Source organism: Mytilus galloprovincialis, chromosome 3 (genome assembly GCF_965363235.1).
Source record: "Mytilus galloprovincialis chromosome 3, xbMytGall1.hap1.1, whole genome shotgun sequence".
Taxonomy (NCBI): Eukaryota; Metazoa; Mollusca; class Bivalvia; order Mytilida; family Mytilidae; genus Mytilus; species Mytilus galloprovincialis.
Window position 1 is genome coordinate 111,561,096 of NC_134840.1, and position 23,260 is coordinate 111,584,355.

Sequence of the window (23,260 nt, forward strand, 5' to 3'; positions counted from 1 at the left end):
CAAACTGAGGGATGAATCAGGTGTAGAAAAATATGAAATAATTTTACATACAGATGAAAATGAATTTTTGAGAATTTTTTTTAATTTTGTATTCACTGCACCATAAAAGACCTAAAAACACTAGTGGCCTTAGGTATTTAAATATAGCAAAAAAAGTAAACGGTCATGATACATATTCAAATTCATTTCTAAATAGTAAAATGAAAGTACTTCAGTTAACTGTGAATGTAGAATTTTTTGCAGTGTTAGAAAGTGGTGAAAATTCTAAAAAGGCTATCATTATCCCTATGGGCCAGGAAATACTACCGTGCCACCTTAAAGGGGATATATATTTTTACACTTAATCAATAAAAGAAATTTTTTACCTATGCAATTTGTAAGTTTATCAATAAAAATTTGATTTAGGGAAACTATGATAAAAACAAGCCTTAAATTCCACCCGGAGAGTAAAAATTGCTGATTCAGCAAATTTTGCCTGATCTGTTGGTTATAATGTAAAAATTTACCTAGAAAGTAGAACTTCATTATTTTTATGTAACTTGCAATACATTTTTAATTATAAGTGCTCGCTTTAACTTTTCGCATTGTCTGACACATGTGCAACCACTGAAATTTGAGACGCGACATTCTTCGGTTGCATGTACATCCTACTATTTTCATCGAAATAAATAAATTGCATAATTTCTTATTTTTTTCAACACAAGTACAGCTATACTAGTTTTCTTCATGTTTAATTTGTAGTTCTGATGTAACATGACACCAGTAGCAGCTTTTGGGGAACCAGTAAGTGGTTAAGGGGTCCTTACTTATTCATTTAGCTCTCATATTTGTCTGAAATAGAGATAGAAATAGGGGTTTCTTTACATTGACTAGACATTATTTTTGACAAAGAATGTTTTTATGATGTTATATCAGCAAGATTAAATGGTTTATTCATTTTCCATGCAAATATCATTAATTGTTAAGATTTTCTGACAGTGAAAAACACAATATAGGCAAATTGATTATGTAAGGGGACATACTTAATGCATACATGAGAAATAGACAAACAGTCAACTTAGAGATGTATTCTAGTACATGTATTGTGAAAAAGATTTTAGAATAATAGTTAAATGCAATCTAAAGACTCTTGTTGTATAGCCCTCATAATCTGGAAATGTTTAAAGTAGTATAAGGCATGCTGTAAAATGTGGAATGGACTTTAATCTCATTTTTCATGATTTGGTGCTTAAACTGTTTCTTTCAGTCAGATTAACCATAAATAGAGTTGGCAATCCAATAATTCCTCCTGACTCACCATGTTTGACTTCTGTGTTGATTTGAAACATCATATATTTGGGTTTTGTTCACTCCTTAAGTAAAAATGGTAAGATGAAAAAAAAGTGAAAATCTGCCAGATGGGGTAGGGATGTAATGTTTCATTTTTTTTTTGTAAGAAATAAGTGCAGACTAGTATTCTTTATTGTAATATGTCCCAAAGTAAGAAGTCTATGCATCATAGGTGTCATGACTGGTTTCCAGTTTGTTATGTCTTGGTTAAAGGGGATATATATTTTTACACTTAATCAATAAAAGAAATTTTTTACCTATGCAATTTGTAAGTTTATCAATAAAAATTTGATTTAGGGAAACTATGATAAAAACAAGCCTTAAATTCCACCCGGAGAGTAAAAATTGCTGATTCAGCAAATTTTGCCTGATCTGTTGGTTATAATGTAAAAATTTACCTAGAAAGTAGAACTTCATTATTTTTATGTAACTTGCAATACATTTTTAATTATAAGTGCTCGCTTTAACTTTTCGCATTGTCTGACACATGTGCAACCACTGAAATTTGAGACGCGACATTCTTCGGTTGCATGTACATCCTACTATTTTCATCGAAATAAATAAATTGCATAATTTCTTATTTTTTTCAACACAAGTACAGCTATACTAGTTTTCTTCATGTTTAATTTGTAGTTCTGATGTAACATGACACCAGTAGCAGCTTTTGGGGAACCAGTAAGTGGTTAAGGGGTCCTTACTTATTCATTTAGCTCTCATATTTGTCTGAAATAGAGATAGAAATAGGGGTTTCTTTACATTGACTAGACATTATTTTTGACAAAGAATGTTTTTATGATGTTATATCAGCAAGATTAAATGGTTTATTCATTTTCCATGCAAATATCATTAATTGTTAAGATTTTCTGACAGTGAAAAACACAATATAGGCAAATTGATTATGTAAGGGGACATACTTAATGCATACATGAGAAATAGACAAACAGTCAACTTAGAGATGTATTCTAGTACATGTATTGTGAAAAAGATTTTAGAATAATAGTTAAATGCAATCTAAAGACTCTTGTTGTATAGCCCTCATAATCTGGAAATGTTTAAAGTAGTATAAGGCATGCTGTAAAATGTGGAATGGACTTTAATCTCATTTTTCATGATTTGGTGCTTAAACTGTTTCTTTCAGTCAGATTAACCATAAATAGAGTTGGCAATCCAATAATTCCTCCTGACTCACCATGTTTGACTTCTGTGTTGATTTGAAACATCATATATTTGGGTTTTGTTCACTCCTTAAGTAAAAATGGTAAGATGAAAAAAAAGTGAAAATCTGCCAGATGGGGTAGGGATGTAATGTTTCATTTTTTTTTGTAAGAAATAAGTGCAGACTAGTATTCTTTATTGTAATATGTCCCAAAGTAAGAAGTCTATGCATCATAGGTGTCATGACTGGTTTCCAGTTTGTTATGTCTTGGTTAAGGTGGCACGGTAGTATTTGCATTCCAGAATTTAGGTTGCTCTTTTGTGTACCCTACTTAGGTTAATGTATCTAAACAGTGTGATTGGACAAAAAATACAGTATCAACTGAACATACTTTCCCAAACTGAGGGATGAATCAGGTGTAGAAAAATATGAAATAATTTTACATACAGATGAAAATGAATTTTTGAGAATTTTTTTTAATTTTGTATTCACTGCACCATAAAAGACCTAAAAACACTAGTGGCCTTAGGTATTTAAATATAGCAAAAAAAGTAAACGGTCATGATACATATTCAAATTCATTTCTAAATAGTAAAATGAAAGTACTTCAGTTAACTGTGAATGTAGAATTTTTTGCAGTGTTAGAAAGTGGTGAAAATTCTAAAAAGGCTATCATTATCCCTATGGGCCAGGAAATACTACCGTGCCACCTGAAATTACTACCTTTTTCGCTATTATATACACATATTTTCAATTAAAGTGCACTAATATATGCCACATACTTTGTTTGTAATGTTTAAATTCTATGTTTTTTCGTTATAAAACATCAAATATACTTTGTCAGAAAAGTCTTATTGTAAAATCAAAATAATTGACGGATAGTTTCAGTAAATATTCCGTGATATGTCAAGTCCTTTGCAGCGCATTATATGCCAAATAAAAACAGTCAATTTACCTGTTTAGGGAAGTCGATTTTTGTATCTGCATTGCATAAAAGATTGGATGAGGTGAACATCAAGATATTTCATGCAATAGCTGTTAATTTGAAGAACTCCGTGCAGGCAGTTTATCATCGTTCATCCTACAAAACTTACACAAGTAAACATATTTGTTCCCCTTTTAGAGCGAGGAAGCTTCTTGTCTGATATTTAATGACGACATACAATTATCTTACTGTTGTCGCTTAGCTTTGGGCGTTTCTAGAATGACGTCGTTCAACTGGAGCGCTTGTATATTTTGTTGCAACAAAACATTTTAGAATGATAAAAAAATACTCAAATTTGAATCAGATGAGCGTATAAAAAATGTTTTATTCGTGTCTGATAAAGTTAAAGTTGAAATAGTTTCCCGTTCATCTTTTAAACTTCAAGCACTCTGTCATTTTGCTTACAAATTATTTTCCAAAAACGACCAAAAAAAATAAATCCAAACCCGTGAAAGTGTCACGTACTCGGGGGTAGTGACTTCTGGGTATCGTACCAAAGTTTACCCCTGGATATTGGAAGCTGCACCGTTTCTTATATTTTTATCTTTAATTTGTTAACTTTTGCCTCTGACACACAATAACAATTTGTGGGACGTGTTGCTGTCTTTGAACAGACCTTGTGTTAAGCAACAACCAGTGCTAACCTGTGCACTATTCCAAACCTTGCTAATGTCTACCTATGCGCTACTATCCTGTGCACCGCTATCCTGTGCACTATCTGGCTTATTCAGCCTTTGCACTGCATAACCAGTGCACGTATTTCCGCACAGTCGCCTATGCACCTATTACCCGGTGCGTAAGTACAACTTTAATACTCCTGCAACCTTATTCAGGTACGCAGATAGATTCTTATTCAGATTCTATTAATTCTTTTATAAAGTGTAAATAATTACCTTTTCCCTTCTTTAAGGCGTCCGGATTATCCATCAAGCGACCCTTGTTCTGACAGCACATCAGCTAAATATACTAAGGTTTTGGACCATACCATTTAATTTGGACGATACCATATGTCTTATTCATATGAGTGTTTATAATTACCTAACCCTTAATGCTAAAACGTTTGAATGACGGCCCTTATGTTTACGACTACCGATCGAAATATTTCCGGGTATGTTAACCACGACCGGTCCGTTACTGATTCTAAATATTATAAATATCCATAGCAATGTAAACAAAACAAAACCAAAAGTAGACAACTGTTCAACTTTCAAACATAACGAGTTCGTATAACAATGTTTCAGCTTGATAAAAGAAATAAGATGAACCCTAGTAAAATAAAACAGGTGATCCATGTTCATCACATTACCCACGCCTCCAGGAAATGCGTCCCCGCATTTATCGAACACAATTGAGCACATCTACATCAAGTGGACATTTGTCAGTCCCAAACTCTATCCGGGTATATCCTCTAGCCATGTCATTGAAAAACCACAAATATAAATATCATGAAACAACTGTTACTTCTTCAGCAACTATAACCCTTAGAACAACTCGTAGATATATGATCTACCCGACATGACAAGATTCCCACTCAACTGTACTATTGTCTTAAAACTGGAGGGAACGTTAATATGTGCACCTACTTAAATATATCAAATTAATCATAAGTACCCTTACATCATTTTACATCTTTATTTGAAACATGTATGCTGACATATTTTAGAGCCACCAATTTTTAACCTTTAAAACCAACAAGCCAAATGTTACATTTGAAAACCACTGAAAATATCAAAGCCAAAACCGGTATGAAATAATTTTGCCTAACAACCGGCCACTTATGGACCACTCAAAGAGCTTGTTGAGAGGGATCTTTAACGTGCACAAAGCGTGGTACTCCTTGAACACGGGACCTCGGATTTAACGTCCCCATCCGACGGACATACATATTAAAATATACAATAAAATAACATTTAGATAGTGATTCCTTCACTTCTCCATTACTATTTTTTTTTATATTTATATACATGATAGGTTATATATACAACAATGAGATCCAAATTATCGAACAAAATCATGAAGCCATGCCGGCTGTTTGGTAACCCTGCGTGGACGCCCTGCGTAGCCTGACTCATCCCTTGAATCACTTTGATCAACAATGTTGTCAGCACTATCAAGCTCCTCATTGAAAATTTCGGGCAACACACTTTCCGGCACAAAAGCATCATTATTATTTTCGTTCCTCCCTGTTTCTCCTCTCAGTAGTTGGCCCTTGCACAACCTCATTCTATCTACATGTATGACCTGTGGTCGGCCACGCCTACCACAGTTAATGAGATAGTTAACATCCGAGTATTCTTTAAGAACTCGAAAAGGACCACGCCAGTAAGATGTGAATTTTGGAGAATGACCAGCTTTTCGAATGGGAAAGAATACATATACTTGGTCGTCTTTCCTAAATTTGCACCAGTTTAACTGTTTGTCATAATACTTTTTCTGACGCACCATTTCCTGTCCTACGTGTTTTCTAACAAAGTGGTGAGCTTCTTCCATTCGTTCTTGAAGTTCCCATGCCCATCTGTTTTGTGGAATTTTCTTTAAATAATCAGGTACATCGTACATGAGGTCCACAGGTGTAGCAACTTCGCGACCTAACATCATGCGATTAGGCGTACATCCTGTGGTCTCATGTTGAGCTGATCTATATGCCATCATAACGTAGGGCAATAAACAATCCCAATTCGAATGGTGTTCGTCAACATAAGCCGTCAACATTTTGGCCAATGTTCCATTAAATCTCTCTACCATTCCGTCACACTGCGGATGGTAGGGTGTGGTTCTAGTCTTGTCTATCTGTAATAAGTGACACATTTCCTGAAATAATTCGCTCTCAAACTGCGAGCCTTGGTCAGAGTGAACTACAGTAGGCACGCCGAAACGCGTAATAACCTCTGCTACTAATATATTGGCTACAGTTGATGCAAGCATGTTAGGCATTGGAAAGCTTTCCGTCCATTTGCTGTAATAATCGCTAATGACTAGGATATACTTGTGCCCCCTCTCGGTTTCGGGTAGTTCTCCCAATATATCCATAGCAATTCTTTCCATTGGGTAACCCGATTTTTGCAACTGCATAGGAGCCCTTTGCCGTTTATTCGGACCTTTTCTCTTTGCACAGATTTCACAACCGGCTATATAGGCTACTATGTCATGTCGTACACCAGGCCAGTAGAACCTATCTTTGATTCTAGATTGCGTTTTCTTGATGCCAAGGTGGCCTGACGTCTTGTTATCATGGCACTGCTGAAGTATTCGACGTCTTTCTGTAAGGGGCACTATCACTCTCCTTTTGTTGTTGTCTCTGTGCACTTTGCAAAGTACTCCATCCTGAATCTTCAGGTCATCAAACTGCGACCATAAGCTTTTAATAACATAATTGTACTCTCCTAGATTTTTCAAGTTAGGCTTGTGCCCATCTTGTACTCATTGTCTTACAATTTGCAAATTTCTGTCATTGTTTTGAAGATGTTTGAGGGATATTTCTGTGTCGTCCTCCTTGTCTCTTTCACATTCATCGGGCTTTGATGACACTGTCTGTACAATTTGTTGTGCCTTCCAATCAGAGCTATATCCACACTGTCTACAAGGTATCCTTCTTAACGCGTCTGCATTCTGGTGCTGACTTCCTGGCCTGTGTTTAATTTTCATGTTATATGTACTCAACACTTCAAGCCATCTTGCTAATTGTCCTTCTTTGTTTTTGAAGTTGAACAACCATTGCAATGAGCTGTGGTCCGTTCGAACGATGAATGCTCGGCCATACAGAAAATGACGAAAACTTTTGACGAAGTGTACTACTGATAAGAGTTCCTTTCTAGTGACACAATATTTCCGTTCTGTTTTTGATAATGTTCTGCTTCCAAAAGCAATGACTCTCTCTTTACCATCAATTTCCTGTGATAGCACAGCTCCGATAGCGTTATTACTTGCGTCAGTGTCTAGGATGAATGGTCTAGATAAGTCTGGATGTGCAAGAATGGGTGCTTTAGTTAGTTTTCCTTTCAAGGCTTGAAAAGCTTCCTGACATTCTTCTGTCCATAAGTACTTTCGTCCTTTTTCTGTTAGTTGATGGAGACATTTGACGATTTTTGCAAAATGTTCTATGTACCTCCGGTAATATCCACAGAGACCCAAGAATGAACGTAATTCGCTCGCATCAACTGGAATGGGCCAATCCTTTATGCTCTTTATTATTTCTGGATCCGTGGCTACACCTTCCTCAGTGACGACATGTCCAAGAAAGTTAACTTTCTTTGAAAATAGTGTGCACTTCTTGGGTTTGAGCTTAAGGCCAGCTCCCTTTAGTCGATCAAAAACCGATCGCAGATTTTCGAGCATTTCCTCAAACGATTTTCCAACCACAATTATATCGTCCAGATAAACTAGACATATACTCCACTGCAGTCCCGCTAATACTCTCTCCATTAATCTTTCAAAGGTTGCTGGTGCACAGGCAAGGCCGAATGGCATCTGTCGAAATTGAAACAGTCCCCTTCGGCTGGCAAATGCAGTTTTCGGGCGATCTTTCCCTGCCATTTCCACCTGCCAGTATCCCGAACAAAGGTCTAAAGTAGAGAACCATTTATTTCCGGACAATTGCTCCAATGAGTCGTCGATGCGGGGTAATGGATATGCGTCTTTTACTGTTAAATCGTTGACCTTGCGATAATCAACGCAAAAGCGTGTAGTACCATCCTTTTTCTTTACCAGTACTATCCCAGACGACCATGGACCGTCGGCTGGCTCAATTACTCCGCGTTCAAGCATGTCATCGATATGTCTATCGACTTCCTCTCGCATATGAATGGGGGTGCGGCGAGGCGGTTGTTTAATGGTGCATTATTTCCTGTATTTATGGTGTGGCGCACCAAATTAGTTCTACCTAAGTCCCTGTCGGATGCTGAAAAAAGATCTTTGTATTCATTGAGAAGATTTTCAACTCCACGTTTTTGCTCCTGGCTAAGATTTTCGCTGCAATTACTCAGTAATTTTTGCAATTCAATTCTTAGGTTCTGATCCTTATGTATATCAGTAATATTTTTGTCGTCGCTTATCACGTCCTGAATAGGGCTTATATTTCCTACAATTGTCCCAGCTCTTATTATCTTCACTACATTCGATACATTCATAAAGCGCAGTGGTACGGTTTCTGAGGCTTTAACTAAAGTTCTTGCCATTAAGGCACTGTCCTTTGCTACAAATTTGTCACAGGGTTCAATGATTCCTAAGCCTACTTCATTCTTTGTTGACGGATATTCGTTAATGTGACCCCGGACCAAAGCTTCTGTGCCTGGCTGTATGCATGTATCTTCAACTACAGACACTCTATAGCAACCAAGCTGTCCAGTGAAGTTCAGTGGTATCACCTGGTTATTGCAAACCATATGTTCTTCTTGTAAATTAATCAGACATCTATTTTTCTTGAGAAAATCTAAACCAATTATGCCATCTAAAGCAAGATCCGCTACTACTGCCTCTGCTAAATATACGTTATGATCAATCCAGATGTGAAATTCACCTTTTCCCGTAACGTTTAGTTCAGAGCCGTTTGCTGACATAATAGTTTGATCCACTTGATTGAGGTTTGGCATCTCTTCTTTTCTCAAACTATTGAATAATTTATTTGATATAAGAGTGACAGTGGCGCCTGTGTCTACGAGAAAACTGGCCTTTATATTTCCTATAGCTACGTCTATATATGCCCCTGCTTCTTTCGTAGAGTTATTTTGAACATTCAGCTTGATTTGCTTTCTCCGCTGTCTTCTTGTTTTAGAATGCACTGGCCTTGCAGAGCCATTCTCATGGTTCCTGTATTGACCGTTCCCATTGCCGCCTTGCTTTCGTAGCCTACATTCTCGCTTAAAATGTCCATATTTACCGCAATTGTAACATTGCTGATTCTGTTTCCATTCCGGATCGGCAGTGTTTCTTTGTCCGCTGTTTTTAAATTCATTTAAATCCATTCGGAGTGATTCTAGTTGCTTATTGAAAGAATTCATCATTTCTGTGAACTTATCGTCCTTGGATAATTCGTGTCCACTAGTATCTACATGCGTAGCCCGCATCTGAGGTTTTACAAAATCTTGTCTTTTCTCTGCTTTGTAGAACGCCTCAAGTTCGACAGCTAAACAGATTGCTTGGTTTAAGTTTTGCGGTCTGGATTGTTTAATTTTTATCCTCATCTCACTATCGTGCAATGCATCTAAGAAATAATCCTTTGATAATGTTTCTTTTACTTCAGTGGGTGCTAGTGGGTATGCTCTGTTAACTAATCTCCGTATAGTTTGTCCTAGTTCTGGCAAGGTTTCACTTGCTCGCTGGCGTGTCTCCTTCAACTGAACTCTGTAAAGTTCGGACTGATTTGGAGGAGCAAATCGCTCTTCTAATGATTTAACTAAGGTCTCATAATTCATTTTCTTATCAGTTGGTAAATCGCTGAAGACACTCTGTGCGTGCCCGCGAAGGGCAGCGGCAAGGTAAAGCCCCTGTTCATATTCGTCCCAGTTATTGATGATAGCACATGCTTCAAAGTGCGATTTAAAAGCAACCCACTCGCCAGACCCATCATAATTGGCCAGTTTGATTTCTCTTCTCGTATTCTTTCCAGGCGTGCGTACTTTTTCCTGGTTATTGACAGCCTGTTTTGCATTCCTTTGGCTAGGTCTTAAGATAGGAGAAATCTCCACTGAACCTCCGCTACTGGTGCCGGGCGTTGCGCTAGTTGTTTTGTAATGCCCTTGCTTAGAGCGGGCTCCCTGTTCGTGCTCACTTACGTAAGGTCCAAACAATGTTGGTGCATCATCAGCTCGTTGAAGCTGTGTTTGGACTGTGCGCTCTTTGACATAGCCGAAATCCGTGCGCCTCGTCTGAGCAATACCAGAATCTGTCAGGTTTCTAGGTTGTTCTTTTGGGGTAGAGTGTTGTGGTGTCAAAAACCTAGGATTTTGAGTTTGTCTCATCTTTTCTATCTTTTGCTTTACATCTTCCTCTAACGTACTTATATGCTGTTGTAAATCGTCCATGTTTAATCAAGTATAGGTGCATTTGCCAATATCCCACCGCTGCCACCAAAATTATGTCACGTACTCGGGGGTAGTGACTTCTGGGTATCGTACCAAAGTTTACCCCTGGATATTGGAAGCTGCACCGTTTCTTATATTTTTATCTTTAATTTGTTAACTTTTGCCTCTGACACACAATAACAATTTGTGGGACGTGTTGCTGTCTTTGAACAGACCTTGTGTTAAGCAACAACCAGTGCTAACCTGTGCACTATTCCAAACCTTGCTAATGTCTACCTATGCGCTACTATCCTGTGCACCGCTATCCTGTGCACTATCTGGCTTATTCAGCCTTTGCACTGCATAACCAGTGCACGTATTTCCGCACAGTCGCCTATGCACCTATTACCCGGTGCGTAAGTACAACTTTAATACTCCTGCAACCTTATTTAGGTACGCAGATAGATTCTTATTCAGATTCTATTAATTCTTTTATAAAGTGTAAATAATTACCTTTTCCCTTCTTTAAGGCGTCCGGATTATCCATCAAGCGACCCTTGTTCTGACAGCACATCAGCTAAATATACTAAGGTTTTGGACCATACCATTTAATTTGGACGATACCATATGTCTTATTCATATGAGTGTTTATAATTACCTAACCCTTAATGCTAAAACGTTTGAATGACGGCCTTTATGTTTACGACTACCGATCGGAATATTTCCGGGTATGTTAACCACGACCGGTCCGTTACTGATTCTAAATATTATAAATATCCATAGCAATGTAAACAAAACAAAACCAAAAGTAGACAACTGTTCAACTTTCAAACATAACGAGTTCGTATAACAATGTTTCAGCTTGATAAAAGAAATAAGATGAACCCTAGTAAAATAAAACAGGTGATCCATGTTCATCACAAAAGCAGATACCTCAGAACACGATACTGCTTTTACTAATTTTATTTTGGCTATTGACAACGATTTAATGGTCATTCCTCATGACACCGTTACTTGATAAATATAGATCATTTCTTCCGGCTGATTCTAATTTAAAATATTCTACATGTAAAATGCAGTCTAAAGTCATTTATTTCTATAGAAATTCAGTTGTCAAACAACTTCAACAAGTTCAAGGCAAATATAACATAATATATAGTAGCAAAATAACTATTTAAGATGCCAAATAAGCTTCTAGTCAATTGAAAACTGACCTCAAAATCTCAATGTCAACTGTAATAGACACAAATAACGGACAGATATTTCATTCCGCTGCAAGTTTACTTAGAAAAGACATCAAAACTCTAAAGAAGACTACCCAACTTCGGATGAATTGTCTCTTCCTTCTTAAATCAGTCAATGCCTTCATATTTATTGCAATTCATTCTATGGTTACTCAATGAAACTGCATTATGCATACAGCCAACACTATTCTCAGGAAATTGTGAAAATGCTAAGCAATTGTTGAGGCAATCGTTTTTGTTTTACTCCTTTTCGTTTAGGATTGGCTTTACAAATGTACCATGAGTTTGGTTCAAAACACCTTGTTGAAACATTGAGTGCCAATGGATTTTATGCTTCTTAAATTAAAGTGCGACGCTATCCAATGTGTTGCCTACCATGAAATTGAGCGAATTCAAGATAGTGTGTCCGTCTCGTATAATGTTTCCCCAGCACCTTTGCAGACAAGCATATGGATGTCATCACACCTTCCTTAACCCCCTTTTAGATCTCTGTTAAATCTTGGATGAATTGATAGGGATGGTTGAAGCTGGTTTCTTTTAGGAACAAATGTCTTCGGACTTTCTATAATACCTTGTCTGTACTTGTAAAGAAAAACTCAAAATAACGTGTTTGCTTTGAGCAGAACCTTTCAGGTGCAGACCTGTGGCCATGAGTGAAATGTGTAGAAATATCAAAACATGTCTTGTTACGGTTGATGAAAATGAAGATGATGGAGATAACGGTTGATTTGGTATAAAGCTTGTTGCACTGGTACACACGGTTCCAGCCCCCCCCCCCCCCCGAGGTTAGGGGAGTGTTGGCGTGCTCTTAAAAAAGTTAAACCCCGCCACTATCTGTATGTGTCTGTTTCAAGTCACGAGACGGTAATGCAGTGTTTGTCGTTTTTTTTCTTCTATATACTATATTTGTTTCTTTCTTATTTATTTTGTACATTAATCAGGCCGTTACATTTTTTGTTTGTTCTATATTATTCATTTCGGGAATTGAAAACTATGCAGTATGAATTTTACTCATTGTTGAAGCCCGTACGGGACCTATAATTGTTTTATGTCTCATTTGATCTCATTTGGAGAGTTGTCTCATTTGCAATCATATCTTTTTTTATATGGAATACTTTTGAAGTTTGTGGTACGTTGCAAGGGAAAAAAGGGGATATAGTTACAAAACCTATAATGTAATAGATATTAACCAGACTTAAATACACCACAAAAGATAATACTATCGTAGCAGTAATAATTGGGAAAAAAAACAAAAGCAACGAGTAGTCTATAAAAAAAACCTGAAGTATCCGCAAATTCAATTTGAGGTCATATTTGACTGTAGTGTTCTATGGCTTTGGTTTGATACCTCACCCACTATAATAGTTTAAAAAATAATTTTAAAGTATTGTCCTGCATGACACTTGAATTTTACCTGAAATTGATATTTTTCATAAGGTTAAGGTGCTCTAAACATTTTATAGGTTGAAAACTTGATTTTTGAAGTTTTGTTTATAAAACGTCGTTTTAGGATTTTTTTGGATAAAAAAATCTCAATGATTAAGGTTTATGTATAATAAATAACAAACATTAATAAAGACAAAACAGTTTCATTTGTATTGAGGTAGAGTTTAGAAATAGAAAAAAATGTCAAAATTGAAACCGTCCCAAATTTTCACAGATTTTTACATATGACCTTTAACCTCAATTTGAAAAAGATGTGACCATATCAAGTCCTGACGACAGGCATATTATTATAGTACACGATTTCCTCTTTCCAATGATATATTATGTAGGTGTGTGTTCGGTGGGGAGATTAAATTTAAAAAAATCTGCCTTCAGTCACCGCACTATATATCTCTGCATATAATTCATGGAATTTTAATCGTAATTTACCTTGTTTGCCTTGGATTTACATTCATTTAAAATTCTGTTTTGACAAATGTTCATACGAAAATTGTACAGTGGATGAATTATGGGATATTAATGATAAAAACTATATACATTTGCACCATCTCGTCAATTTAGCCAGACTTATCCATAACGATTATAAATGATATCTGGGAGTCTGAAACTCAGAAAAATATACTCATCTGAACATGAATGAAGCATTTGCCACTGGACGTTCGGCTACAAATAAAATCATGCATTTTTCTTTGCCTTCTTCCATTTGTCTTCAAATTATATTAACAGTATACTATTCCAAGAAGAGAACTTCCCATACATGTACTTTTTATTTTAAAATAAAGTATATGAATCAGTCATGTGAGTGTTGGATGATGCCGTAAAATAGTTTTGTTTAAACATGTTAAAAAAAAACCATCACAAACTAACTGACTTAAAAAGTCACTTTAGTGACGGCAGTGGCGGATCCAGGGGGGGGGGGGGGGGTTCCGGGGGTGCGCACCCCCCCTTTATTTTTGCCGATCAATGCATTTGTATCGGGACATATGTTTTGCACCCCCCCCCCCTTTGCCCTGGGTGCCCTGGGTTAGCACCCCCCTTTCGAAAATTCCTGCATCCGCCCCTGGACGGTTCATTATTATGGATACAGAGAGAAAATAAGGGTGCGCTAAATTTTTAGATAGGGTAAAAATACACCTTACCGCTATTTGTCTGCCATTACTGGAAATCGCACAGGTTCCCGTAAAAATTTGACATCATAAAACAAAATATCTGACGCCACAATGGAAAAGTGATTGTTGTACGTATGCTTCAAAAGTTCAAGAGGCCGGGTCAGCCAGGATTAGCAATATAGGTGTATTGTGTTCCAAAGTTGGTGTCATTTTTATCATACGATCCGTCCTGACATAGAAATATCATTGGTTTACAATGAGGCCATATATATTTACATGATAAGTGTAAATAAGTTCAGTTTTGGTTGATATGGTCAAATAATTTTGTTAAAACGACTCAGTCTGATACATGTATATCGAAACTACTGAAATTTGTTTACAATTCAATATTGTGAATAATAAGAGGACTTGCAGAAAATTGCTGGTACTCTAAATTGATGTGAAATTTTTTTTTAGCCAATGTGTTACAATATTGCTGTCATTTGAATTATACAATCCATCGTGATATGTAACTACATGTATAAATGATTTACAATGCGGCTATATATATATATATATATATATATATATATATATATATATATATATATATATAAGATTTACATTATAAAGTGTAAATATGGTCAGTTTTGGTTGATGCTGTCACATATGGTCAGGTTTGGTTGATGCGGTCAAATATGGTCAGTTTTCATGGTTTTGGTTGATGCGGACAGAAAATTTTGTAAACAGATATTATATTGGTTATTGAGGTCCGATTATTTTGTTATGTGATAATGAGCCATCCTGACTCCCGGAATAACAAATGTAAAACAATTCAAATAATAATCCCCCCCTTAATACTAACGGCCTAATTTATGTACAAAAATTGAGAGAAAAACAAATGAAAATCACTGAATTACATGCTCCTGACTTGGAACAGGCACATACATGCAGAATATGGCGGGGTTAACAGGTTAAACATGTTCTATAAGGCAGCAACCATTTGATTTTCTAGGGGGGGGGGGGGCTATATGGTTTTTTTCTGTACAATCTTTTTTTTTTCGACTTCGGCGAAGAACAATCTATTTTTTTTAGCGACAAACCGAAAACAATTTTTTTCTTTCAATTTTAGCATTACATATAGTGGCAGCTGAGGATGAAACAAACAAAAACCATAGCCCCCCCCCCCCCCCCCCCCCCCGAAAATCAAATGGTTGCTGCCTAAGTCTTGCCGATTATAAATCTGAAATAAAACCGGCAAAATAGCAAAACTCAATATAATTTAAATCGCTTTTCACCCAACCCTTTATATTAAGGCAAAGTGTTCTTAAAACTTATATATCAACTCTAGCCGTAGAATTTATAAATCAATTTTAGCCGCAGAATTTATAAATCAATTTTAGCCGTAGAATTTATAAATCAATTTTAGCCGTAGAATTTATAAATCAATTCTGGCCGTAGAATTTATAAAAATCAATTCTAGCCGTAGAATTAGAAATCAATTCTAACCGTAGAACTGTTCTAGAAGTAGAACTGACCAAATATCTGGTCAGTTCTAGCTAGAACTGTCAGGATCAGTTCTAGGGTAGAACTGTCAGGATCAGTTCTAGGTAGAACTGTCCAAATCAGTTCTAGGTAGAACTGACCAAATCAGTTCTAGCTAGAACAGTTCTAACCTAGAACTGACTAAAAGGTGTCAGGCTGACAGTTCTACGTACTGTTCTAGAACAGTTCTCCTGACAGATTTAATGAGAGGTTAGAAGTGATCTCCACTGTATAAACCTGATCGGGGTGTTTTCTCCCTTTTCTTGAAGTAAAAGACTATAATTTATGAAGTTTATGATTGTCTTCTTTAACCAACATATCTCCCCACATTTTTTTTATCCGAAATGTCCATTAACCCAATATCTCATTTAACAAAAAAACCGAAACAATACCGATCATCTCCTTATCTATTCATATATCCATATGCCATTATTCATAATTCCAGACCACCTTATACATGCCACATCTCCTTATAACCACATATAACCACATCTCCTTATAACCACATATAACCACATCTCATAATACCCCATACCTCCGTTACCATACACTTCCTTGCTCACATCTACTTATACAAATATACCCCATATCTCTTTCTCACATATACCAACGTCCTAATCACAAACATTTCCCAATCAATGTATCTTTACAGTGTACATGCCCTCATCCGCATCTTATTCTATCCCACATTTCCTTATATACCTCACATCTGCGGACCCACTTATCAATATCCCCACACGTGCTGTTCCACATCTGCTTATACATGTACATGACTTTGTCCTTAGCCACATACCCGTATGCTAAATATCTCCTTATTTGTACAAAATGTTTCGTTATACCCAACTTCTCCGTATTTACCACATCTCCTTGTAACCAATATGTCCTTATATCAAACATTATCATATTTTTCAACTCTTTATACCCAACATCTCTTGATACCACATTTCTCCTTAATGTACTCACACATTCTTACCCATATCTCTCTATACATTTATATCTCTCCATATACCTAACATATCCCTATAATTTGCATCTCCCAACATTTTTTATACCTCACATCTCTTTATATATCCTACACCTCCGTATATGTCATATCACTTTATACCCATCATCTCTTTATAAATTACATCTCCTTATACAAAACATCTCTATATACCCAACATCTCCTTATACATCACATCCCTTTACACAATATTCCCTTACCAACATCTAGATCTTTTGGCCTACAACCCTTTATAAATCACATATCCTTTTAATCCCTATACCCCACGAATACTCCATCATATTATTTCGTACCTCATATCCTCTTATACCTTTCTTCTCCTTATACCTTATATTTTGATCTCACATTGTTCTTTATACCATACATAACACTTTACCAACTATCTTTTCATTTACATTAGTTTATCCCATGTCTCTTCGTACCCCATTTTCCACTATACATCATATCTACCTATTTAACTCTATATCTGTTCTTCTCCTCATCTCCTTATTTATATCCCTAGTTCATTATTCATACCCTCACTTCTCTTTAAATTCTAATTCCCCTTTCCTGCTAAAAGTATGCAGCATTAATCACTGTGTCTAAACCACACCGGCAAAAATTGTTCGGACCCGATGGTATCTAACATCCGGCACAATGACGGAACATCAATGGACAGAAGAAAGATAGGTTTCTCCTTATTTTCTTAATTTTTTTTATGATATCGAGGAATACATATACATCTACAACTATTTTCTATTGTCAGATGCAATATTTTCTACAACCGTTCTATATAATTTAACGGAATATCTAACCCTGAACTCTTTTTATGAAACATTGACAATCTTAAGCGCATTTGACACTTCTAGGAAACCCCTTGATATTATTGACGTTCAACAAATATACAGTGGAGATCACTTCTAACCTCTCATTAGAACTGTCAGAATATTCTGTCATAGAACTGTTCTAACCTGTCCTAGAACAGTTCTACCTAGAACAGTTCTACCCTAGAACTGTTCTAAGTAGAACTGTCAGAATCAGTTCTAGGTAGAACTGACTAAATCAGTTCTAGGTAGAACTGACTAAATCAGTTCTAGGTAGAACTGACTAAATCAGTTCTAGGTAGAACTGACTAAATCAGTTCTAGGTAGAACTGTCAGGATCAGTTCTAGGGTAGAACTGTCTAAATCAGTTCTAGGTAGAACTGTCTATATCAGTTCTAGGTAGAACTGTCAGGATCAGTTCTAGGGTAGAACTGTCTAAATCAGTTCTAGGGTAGAACTGTCTAAATCAGTTCTAGGTAGAACTGTCCAAATCACTTCTAACCGTAAAACTGTCAGCAGAACTGACTAAATCAGTCAGGACTGTAGAACAGTTCTAAATGACGTCACTGCAGTAAGGGCACTTTAGAATTTAGAAGAAATAAATCATTTCCAATTACTTTGCTATATATTAAATAGCAGATTTTCTATATTTTTTACTGATCAAACGACTTTTATTACGTTACATGTACAAATATCGAAGTGAATAGTAGGTTATCCAACTCATCGGAGAAATATGTTTATAAGATTATTTTCTTATTTTTTTATGATATCGAAGAATACATATACATCTACAACTATTTTCTATTGTGAGATGCAATATTTTCTACAACCGTTCTATATCAACGGAATATCTAACCCTGAATTCTTTTTATGAAACATTGACAATCTTAAGCGCATTTGACACTTCTAGGAAACCCCTTGATATTATAGGCGTTCAACAAATATACATTTTGTACTATCATATGTAAAAAAGACGAGACATTACAGCATTTGCGATCTGGTATTCTATAGTCCGGTGCTTTGCTTTTGCGCCAATTGGTATTTCATTTGCGCCAAAAAAATCTTTCATTTGCGCCACAAACAATATTTCATTTGCGCCAAAATAAAACCTATTGATTGCGCCAATATTACAAGTAAATACAGGTAAATACAATGTAGTATGAAACATATATTTAAAAAAATGTTGATAATAAATAAAACCTTAATGAAACAGAGTTCTGTTATAAATAAACGTGATCATAACACCTACTATGAAATAAGTTTACACTAGAGTTATTCTAGGCATGATACACTATTGTAAAGTTATACGTCTACCCTGGCACCAAACTTGTAAGCGACGGCCTTGATGTAATCATGTCTGGAAAATTCCTTCTCTCAAGTGCATACCATATTGATAAAAAAGATAGTCCGTTTTTTTCATGAACTGCAGTCCATTTCAATTGTTATACTGAGTTTGCAAGGTTTTATTTATTTGGGATACCAATAAACGACTTGGCTAACATGTTTAACCCCACCACATTATTTATGTATGTGCCTGTCCCAAGTCAGGAGCCTGTAATTCAGTGGTTGTCGTTTGTTTATGTGTTACATATTTGTTTTTCATTCTTTTTTTTTTACATAAATAAGGCCGTTAGTTTTCTCGTTTGAATTGTTTTACATTGTCTTATCTAGGCCTTTTATAGTTGACTATGCGGTATGGCCTTTGCTCATTGTTGAAGGCCGTACGGTGACCTTTAGTTGGTAATGTCTGTGTCATTTTAGTCTTTTGTGGATAGTTGTCTCATTGCCAATCATACTACATCTTCTTGAATTTTTTATTTTTTGGCGCAAATGAAATATAACCTTGTGGTGCAAATGAAAGATTGTAATTTTCAAAAATTGGCGCAAATGCAATGTGCCCTTATAGTCTGTAGTATATATTTAAATTAATCCACATCTGCGTTGTGTATAAAGAACTTAAGAAAGTACTGTTGCACAAAATGTTGGTTATCGTTCAATCTCAAATTACTCATGCAAGATGCTGTTTTGCTGTAATTTTTTGTTTGATGGATATCATTTTGGTTTAAACGTTCCATATCCATATTGTTGGCTAAATAGTGTCGGTATTTCTGAATTGCACTTGACCGATTCTCAGAGCTGAATCTTTCACACTTATTTAGACACTTTTGTAGTTGTGTTTTTTTTAAATTTCGTGGTAAAGTGTTGAATAAAAAAAAAATAATAGCTTTAATGTTCATCCTTATCAAAATAGTTACAGGCGTCAACCAGTTGCAGGTTTATCAAATGGTAAAAGAAATACTGATTTCTGATTACTAATATTAAATCTAGTCACGCATTATCTTTCACGATAAAAATAATGCGTTGCCTGATCTTTCACGATCAAGTTTGATGGAAATTCAACAAATTCAAGGTTTTCATATACAAGTTAATGCTTATTAGGAAGAACATACTTTAATTTTACTGTACTATCAGATACACTAAGGATTAAATTTCAAATATATCATGATAAATTGAAATATGACCATTATAGGTACAAAAAGCGTGTTATTTGTAATTAATTTCTTAGACAGGCATTGCACCTTTTGTGTTTTTTCATAAAGTACTGCATATTTTCTTTATCTTATTTCACAGTTATATTGAGGAAGTTAAACGATTTTGACAGACGTATTTTTTTGTTCGGATTTGTTCCGCGTTTTGAAAATTAAGCGATTTTTTCAAAGATTCTGAACTAGAATTTACATTAAATGTCTTCACGATCCGTTACCAGAGCTTTCACGATCGTCTCTCAATACTTAACCGCCGTTAGATATTCTTTCACGATCATTTCTCTCGTTAAACCGAATGACACCCGTGATAATGATCGATAATGATAAATTGACATGTTAAAAAAACACTCTCCTGTTTTACTTACAAAGTTTTGTAACTCAAAAAGATTTAATTTGATTTTCACTTAAAGGTTTATAGATCATTTGACCATTATAAGAAATAACTTTGTTAAGTTTCATGAACATTATATAACCTGTTCTCTAGTTACGGTGTGCCATGTTTACGCGGGACAGCAGGGTAGACTGCTAGATAGACGGACGGACGGACAGAATGACTAATAAACGGAGGAACGGGCGGATGGAAGGAAGAACAGACGGACGGATGGACGAATGTATACAATAATACGTCCTGTCAAAATTGTGACGGGCGTGTAAAAACGCAAAGAAATGAAAAAAACTCTAAAGTAAAGGTCAATAAATTTTAAAAGTATATCGGCCAAGTCGACTTATTTATATATCTTGTCTTAGTATCATTTTTGCTATATTACTTGTATATGTTTGAAAATAAAAGATAGAAATTGATAAAAAGAACTTCAAATTCGTCATTTAGGGGCAATGCAATAACTCCTTTAAGAAGTAATGTGAGAATTTTGAAGTAAATGGACAAATGGTAGAGCTCAACACTTTGAAGATAATCACCTGGCTCTTTCTAATTTTCTATGTCTATACGGCTGTTTTAAAAAAATTGATATCATGCACTTGCAAGTTCCCCTATGTTAATGGCTTAGCCATGCCGGCCATCTTGGTTGACAAGCGGGGTCACAGTAAACTTTTTAAAAATAGATACCCTAATTATAATTAAAAAAGACATGATTTTAGATAAGGTTTGTTAAATGCAGCCTAGTAATTTTAGTTGTAAAAATTAATGTAAAAAATTATATTGAACGACAATGAACGACGGTCGATCGATGCCAAGTGATGAAAAAAATCACTTTTTCCTGGTCAAGTGAGCTAAAAACAACCAAGAATTTCAAACAAAATTGCACTGTTCTTGAATTTAAAAAAAAATTGTGTAACAACTGAAAATTTCAAATTTCACGAACGAGATAACTTGATTGGACATAGCAAACAACTTCACTGGTGTTTTTTAACAAAATTTTGTTATAGAAATGAAATCAAGGGCTTTATACAAATAGTTCAAAACGCTATGAATTCGAATCACTTGGTCTAGCTTGTTTAAAAATATCAATGTGAATATTTATAATAAACATAATCAAACTTACATAGTCCGATTTCGCGGGTATCCCTGTTTATTATTTCTTACAATATTTTAATTCGATATACATTTTATAAGATAAGTGGCGAATCTAGAAGACGTATAGGTTGCACGCTCCCGACCCCACCTTTGATTGGCAAAACTATATTGATTCATGTATTTAACGATTTTTTAAAGCAAAAAATAGTGAAAATATTGTTCGACTCTCTACGCTCGGCGGTATGTAAAAGCTGTCGAATTACGTCCACTTTACAATAAACTGAATCCGTCTGTCCGTATATATTGCCCAGTGGCGGATTCAAAACTTGTCATAAGGGGAGGGGGCGCTGACTGACCTAAGGGGGGCCCTCTCTAGTTATGCTTCAGTGATTCCCTATAGAGGCAACCAAATTTTCCCAACAAAAAGATTACTTATAAAGGTGCCCATCCTATTGTGCGAGAAAATCACATATCAAATGTGTGCCAGTTTCATACTCAGAAATACAAGTATCGAGATGTTCATAATGACAAGTTTTGCAATCTCCGTGTCAGTATCTTTCCGTACCCTTTTTTCGTACAATGTGAACAATTTAACGAGAAATTAAACAATTTCGAGGCAAGGTTCACTCAATTCGTCATTTTGACGTGCATTTTTACTTATTTCTCTGTTAATTTTTATTAACAGAGAAATAAGAACGGTTGTACAAAATATTGCATCTTACAATAGAAAATAGTTGTATATATATATGTATCCTTCGACAACATAAAAAAATAAGAAAATAAGGAGAAACCTATCTTTCTTCTGTCTATTGATGTTCCGTCGACTCATTGTGCTGGATGTTAGATACATCAAGTCCGAACATTTTTTGCCGGCGTGGTTTAGACACAGTGTTAATGTGTTCAGTGATAAAAGTAAAATTACAAAGTTACCAATCTTAAGGTAGTACCTAACACTACAGGGAGATACTCTGTAAAGTCAGCTAAACGTTTTAATTACGTTGTGTTGTAAAGGGAATATAAAGCTTCTTAATGATCAAAATTGGTGCTTGTCAAACTGCTATATAAATCATATAACCAGTGTATTTTTTTCTGACAAAACGGTTGGTTCAAAATTTTTAAAATTTTTATATTTTTGTTAAAAGGTCAAACTTAATTCTTTGTCCAAATTTTATTAAAATTAAACAAGCCAAATTAGTTTTAGTGAAAGTGTTAGGTACCACTTTAAAGAAAAAATTAAATCGAAAAATCCCTTATCTAATGGCAAAGTCAACGGCTAAAACATACCAAACAAATGCACACCAACTGTCATATTCCTGACTTGGTATACTGCCATTTCCTTATGTAATAATGGTGGAATAAAGCTGGATTTATAGCTACATGTAGCTAAACTTCTCACTTGTATGGCTGTCGCATACTATTCCACTATAATGAACAAAACAAACAATAATGAAAACAATGTGTGAACAAGAAAAACAGACATAATATAAGGTAACATGCCGAAAAAGGCGATACGGCAGTCAACATTGTGTGATAATAATTATAAAATGTTGATCATAATAAAAACAAACAAACATGCAACTACAAATGTACAAAAAGAAAATGGCAAAATGACTTTACATGGTACATTTGGTCACTTTTGTCTT

General features: G+C 35.4%; 1 protein-coding gene and 1 long non-coding RNA gene across 3 annotated transcripts in view; both read left to right on the top strand.

Annotated features, from left to right (window-relative positions):
• Window positions 1-23,260, top strand: part of LOC143069802 (uncharacterized) — a 49,925-nt gene that overhangs the window by 4,215 nt on the left and 22,450 nt on the right. The window lies entirely within an intron of this gene.
• On the top strand, window positions 16,833-18,713 carry LOC143066715 (uncharacterized). The gene is made up of 3 exons (XR_012975758.1): window positions 16,833-17,820; window positions 17,896-17,971; window positions 18,074-18,713. It is a non-coding gene; the product is annotated as an uncharacterized LOC143066715 (long non-coding RNA).